Consider the following 6,843-nt stretch of genomic DNA (forward strand, 5'->3'; position numbering starts at 1 on the left):
CTAGACCAAGGTTCTGGAAAGGTTTTCTGTTTTTTGAGAGAAGCTAAGGTCCATGTCTGAGGTAATGTGTGATATATAGAGTGATCTTTTTCCAGCAGCAAAACTATGAAAAGAAAGAAGAAAAAAACAAAAACAACAGAAAAAAACTTTCTGTATTGCAGTATTTACCCCTTTATGTTCCTTGTTTCTGGATGTTTCATCTGGTTCTGTTATCAGTATGACAGCACTTTGTCTGTCATTGTCAAAAAAATGAAGATAGACTGCATTTTGGTGAAAAGAAAAAAAAATGTGGTGATTACTTAGTTGCTAGTGAGAAATGTGTTTTGTTTTGTTTTGTTTTTCAGCTATGTATCATTAGAAAGAAAAGTTACAGTACTTTTTCTTCTGAAAGCAAAATTATCTCTATATAACATTATACTTCGTATCTTGAACTTTGAACAAAAAAATATTCATTGGGGCTCAAAACATTCCTCTGCTTGATCTCAGGCCAAAGGTTATTTTCTTTTCTGTTTGGAGAAAATATAAGGAAATTTTATTTATTCTTTTATTGACATCAGAAATGTTGGGAATTAAACATATTAAAATATATTTGTAAATATAATTATATGAAAACTAGGAAATTCAGAGTATTAGTTACCACTTTTTGAAGCTAGCACATAGCTATATCTCCCTAAATAGAGAAAAGAAAACCAGGTTGTCTTTGGGTTCTTTGTTTCAGAATACTGTCTCCTGAGAAAACTGAATGAAATGTTGCTCAAATACTTGTATAGGAGACTTTTCTGAACATCCTGCTGATGTAAACTCAGGTTAACATTTATGTTAAATATATAAACAACTAACAAAAATAAATGTTTGCTTTCCTTAAAAAAAAAAAAGTCATATTTGAGGGCTTGTTTCATTCTGAAAAACTGACCTTCTATCATCTACTTTTAGAATATTTTGAGAGTTTAGTGGCTTTTGATCCTGATAGCATCAAGGTCATGGCAGTCAGTGCAAAGGTATCGGCCTGATGCTGAAACACAGATCTTACTCTATGTTCAGATTTTTTGAATTAGAACGGTTAATGAAATTTTTAGCCTTTTTCCATCATGACCTCTGGTCAAGATGAAAGTTAGAAATACCAAAATTAATTTTTCTGGGGTCAACTGGGGATAATAGAAGTGGTGGCACAATCTCATTGCCCATTCCCTGTCAAACTATGATGGTCTAAAGAAAGCTTAGGTAGATTAGTAGATTTGAGAAACCTCGCTGCCAGACTCTGTAGCAGGGGGTGAAGTCTCAGCCTCCACTCCAGAGTCACCTCATCAACCACAGAAAGAAGAGGAATTTGAATTCCATGGTATGCAGTTTGCCATTAATGGTAGCGGAAGCTGGAGAGAGACCTGACATTTTATTCTACATCTTAGTCATTTCTTATTGAGCAAATTTAACATCCACCTCAATGGGAGTCACTTCTGAGTTGGTACTGAGTAAGACCTGCTGAATTCCCTGCTGATGGACTTTCTCAAGGAATTTTAGAATTTACATTTTAGATTTGCTCCTTGATAAAACTTTTTGAGATGTGTGTATCACCTTGACCCACCCATTCCAGGGAGTAACATTGTCTCCTGAGGATACACACACTATGTGTATGTATCCTGTGTGTGTGTTTTCCTCACTTCAGAGTGACTTTCATGCTGATGTAAAAAGTGTCAGTTTGGAGGCGTGGGAACAACTGCATCTTGTAGAAAGATATCTGAACTACATTTCAAGACAGAAAATGCTGAAGGATCCATTGCTTCAGTGGTCATATGCTTTTCTTGGTAAATGTTTGTACATATTTCCAGCCTAAATTTGTCTAACTCCAGCTTCGACTTTTGGATTGCACACCTCCTCCTCCTCCCTTCAGAACTGAACATTTCTAAAATGAAGTCTACTGTAATACAAACTATGAAGAGATTTCTTTGAGAATAAATCCTTTTCCCGGTTTTAGGATAACAAGGGAAATAAGATCTGAAACCATAGACTAGTCTTGGCATCTCATTTTGCGAGCGCCAAATGGAAATTGGACCACAGGTCTTGAACTACACTTTTAAGTCCTGAAATGAGGTCTGTTCAGAGGAGCCATGCTGACTTCAGTAAAGCCAGGACGGGCACATGTGTCTCCCTGAGCAACAATATTTGCAATTTCACAACTGAAATTAAATCCCACAGCTTTCAAAGAGGTGTCCAAATATGGTAAAAAGCATGGAAATACTTCCCTTTCCATGTACTGTCATTTATAACACTAATACAAAGCCTTTAGCAAATTCCAGGAAGTTTCTTGCTACTGGAAGGAAGGGAAAAATGCAGCATAGTAAGGGTTGTATTTGTCTTCTGTGACTACTCTTGTGGCTCTGGAGGTAAACAGGAAGGAGGATCTGATACACTTAAAATTATCAACATACTTTAAAAGGGGGTGTGATTCTTGCTTCCTGTCTATGAGACAGAGTTAATCACTGTGTAGCCAGGACTGTGTGTTTTATTATGGAGAAACCCTTTTGTGTCATTTCACAGAATGCACTTCAGTGACTGCCTTGCTCTGATGACACAAGATGTACTTTCCTTTCTTCATCATCCTGGGACATTATGGGGTTTTCCTGCCCTCTGGGAAGAATTCCTCGTAGGAAAAGTGACTAGGTAATGAGACTGAACAAGGAGATACCTTGCAGTTCCTATGCTGACACACCTCCCTGCTGGTGACTCACCTGGTGATTTAAGACTTTCTGTTGATAATTCTATTAATGACAAAAATAAACATGATAAGAAAATTACTTGATTGGATACATGTAATTTGTATGCTGAGCTCTTTCACAGACTCCAGCTATTTAGTGTTAGGAAATAGTATACTAATATTAGAGGTCACCTACACTGTGGAGATAGATTCAATTTCATCTGTAGTCTGTATCAATATTAAAGAGTTTGAACTGAGCTAGATGTGATCCAGCGTGTTTAAGTTCTGTTCTGCATCCAATTCAAACTCTCAGCAGGTTGAGGAATACATGTTTGACATAACAATCCAGATCTTCCTTGGAAAAGGGTAAAAGGAAAATTCTTATCACAAGCAGGTGTAATCAAAACCCTGATTTATTTCTTTGATTTTGTTTGTGCTGGGTGATGAACTGGATTGACAGTTTTTATCAGTGATCTGGATCCAGGAGTGGATGCAGGAGTGGAGTACATCCTCAGCAAGTTTGCTGATGACACTGAACTGATGATGCTGAACAAAGGAAAATGTCAGGTTGTGCACGTGGGACAGACTAATGCTGGACGCAAGTACAGACTGGGAGATAAGTGTCTGGAGAGCAGCCCTGCAGAAAGGGATCTGAGGTTGCTGGTGACAGCAGGCTCAACATGAGCAGTGTGCTCTGGCAGCCAGGATGGCAAACTGCATATTAGGTTACACTGAAGACAGCACAGCCAGCCAGTTAAAAGAGGTGATCCTCCTGATATATTTAGCATTGGTGCAGCCTAACCTTGAATGCTGGGCACAGTTCTGGCCTCCACAATATAAAAAGGATCTTAAGGTCCTTGAAAGCTTCCAGAGGAGGGTGTCAAAGCTAACAAAGGGGCTGCAAGGCCTGTCCTGTGAGGAGAGGCCAAGGACACTTGGGTCCTCCAGTCTGGAGAAAAGAAGGCTGAGAGGCAACCTCACTGCTCTCTGCAGCTCCCTGGGGAGGGGAAGCACAGAGCGAGGTGCCGGTCTCTGCTCCTGGTCACCCATGGCAGGATGCATGGGAGTGGCACAGAAATGCACTGGGGACGTTCAGACTGGGCACTGGGAACAATTTATTTATCTGAGGGTGGTCAAGCACTGGAACAGGCTTCCTAGAGAGGTAGTTGATGCCCTGTGCCTGTCAGTGTTCAAGAGACGTTTGGACAGTGCCCAGCATAATGTGTTTTAAATTTTGGTTAGCCCTGAAGAGAACAGGCAGTTGGACTAGATGGTCTTTGATGGTCCCTTCTAACTGAACTATTCTGTTCTGTTCTGGTCTGGTCTTTCCTACATCTTCCTAGAGTATCTGTGCCATTGTATCCAAGAGTGATGTAAATGAGGGTGGAGATAAGCCTAAGTAATAATGTCTTTTAAAGATCCAATAAAACAGACACTAGTGAAGGTAGAACAGCTGGCAGCACTTATGGTCTTGTTTAACAGAAGACACAGTGGAGGCATAAGCATTTGGAACTTGTGAAGACCAGACCAGATAAATGGAAGGGCACATAACAGTGTTAGTCTAAAACTGGTAGCTTTTAATAAATTTAAATTCAGGTAATCACATGATAGTTTGTCTTTCCATTTTCTGTTATTCTCCTTTGCCAATGTACACCACAATGTATCACCTCACATATCCAGATCATCTAGGTCACCTTCTCCTTCCTAGATAATTTCAACCTCATTAAAACCACAAGATGTATTCATGAGTGTGGAACTGGCCAGTACAAGTGCTGAACAAGAGCATTCATAGGATAGATTTAGCTACAGGTAAAACCAGAGGATATAACTTAGAGGTTTATGGTGAGAATCAACATCAGCACTCCTAAATGTGAGTATTATTTAATAAAAGTTCAGTTTCCTAGCTGGTCTAAACTGGGGTAAATCCATCAGTTTTTCCAGCACTGGTCAGTGTCTATGCACCTTTAGAAAATCCGTTGATACTCTTGATTATCTACTGACTCCTTTAACATACTGACAGAAAATAAGTACAGCGACGTACAGCATTTGCATACATATTAGGATTAGGAAACTAAAGTGGCATGAAAAGGAATTCTTGCTTTCTCCATTTCCTAGGGACTAACAGAATTACATTGCTCAGGACTAAGGATTTATTGGATTTGACGCTCAGCTCTGAGATATTAAACATCTGTATGGATTTCACATGCCTTTTCAAAATGAAATCATCTGTTTCCAAATCCCATAACAACCTGAGTTGTTATTAGATTATCAAAATTATGGGAACAGTGAGAATTCATTGAATATCACTTATGTGTCCACTCTGAGATGACAGAGGCTGGGCATTTCTGCAATTGCAGGGTTTCTGGCAGGCTGTAGAGACAGGAGTCGGCATCAGCTGGCAGTGGAGCAGACAGCATGGACTAGGATGCGGCAAGGGACCATTGCCATCCTACAGTGCTCACTCTGTCTTTGTAATCCATAGACCCTGCTATTTATATCCCTTGCCTACATGTCTAGCTATGCCCTCAGTCAGCATTGAGGGTCTTGCTGCATACGCATTATATTCTTGTAAACAGATGTCATACTTTCACATTTCTCATTTAGAAGCTGAAAAATCAAAATAGTGGTGCAACCTCTTGACACTGCTGTGCTGACTCTTTTCCTTACAGCTTCAGCATGTGAGACCTGAAGGGTCTCTCACTGCATAACCTGTTATGATCTTGTCACTTGGGCAGGAAAAAGGGCTACCAAAAACCCTCCACCATTTCTAAATTGTACCTTTACATCTCTAGAGAGCTTCTGGATAGCAGACACTAGAGACCCAATTCCCTACCACATTTTGGTCATAAAGCTTGAGAAGGGGGGGAGGGCGCAAACAAAAACAACAAAAAACACTGTCATCATCTCTATGGAAATCCTGAGTACTTGGATTAGACTCAAAACAGTAACCAAATTCTCTCTGCCAAAATGGTGGAAGTGGGATAAGTATGGTCTGTTATTCCTCCTTGTCTTCTCCTATGTCTTGTGAGTATTACAGCTAAGTTGGCCAGTATAAGTCTACAGCTAAGTCTACAACTAAGATGTAGATCCATTAACATAAATGTCAGTTTACTATAAAGAAGGCTCTTGTGAAATTTCATACTGGATACGGGGAGGTGACAAAAACACAGTGAAACATCCTGAGATTCCCCATCTATTTTTACAGTTCCAGGAGGATTGAACAAGCAGCTAGAAACCAAAGCCTTTAGCTGAGCCAAAGCAAATAAAACTTTTTGAAGTTCTTCTTGTATTAGTTACAAAAACACTCAAAACCTTTCAGAGACAGATGTGCTGCTGCTGGAAAAAAAAAAGAAAAAAAAAAAAGAAAAAAGGACTTAAAAGCAGTGAGTTCTTCACTGGGGGCTGGATTCTTCCAGCTACTAGAGTAGGTGGCTTTTCACAAGATTTAACAGCAGAAGGGATAAGATGGAGATTATAAAAATAAGACAGAAGACAAGAAATGAATCATTAAAAAGTCAATATTAGCCCAAGGTTGCAAGCCTCACCTCATTATTTTTTGCACTGTTCAGTTCCTTTGAGCAAAGCTAATAACCAAACCAATAACTAAGAAGACAAGAAATACTGTTCAGCCATGAGTCCTTACCGCTTATCAGAATGGTTCATGATAGTGTCACTGGTGCTGGACAAAAAAACAGGCATGGTGCCTTTTCCTACTCATTGACTATTAGTCACATCTTGGTTAAATTGAAACATCATTTTAAATATTGCAGAATGTGGCACTTTGCTCAAATAAGGCATCTGTTCCAGCAAAATGTTATGTTTTGAACATTAAAAAAAAAAAAGAAAGAATTTTCAGTTTTTAAAGAAAGCATGTGGACATGAAGATGAGTCAGTTGGTTTGAGTGGTTACTGTATGTGAAGTTATTTTGAATCATGTAAAAAATTAAAAATACTCTGAAAGAAATCACTTTCCTGAAATATAACTTTAATGTTTTTCTTTGCCTTTGTTTTATTTTTATCTTTCCACTTTAGTAACCACTCGGTGAAGAAGAAAATAGAAAACTTTTACAACTCAGAGAGATCAGGAGATTAAAAATGTAGTCATATAGTTGTGGGATTCTGAATGGAGACTACAGATGAAACACCAGCAG

This window comes from Anser anser (genome assembly GCF_964211835.1).
Source record: "Anser anser genome assembly, chromosome: 2".
NCBI lineage: Eukaryota > Metazoa > Chordata > Aves > Anseriformes > Anatidae > Anser > Anser anser.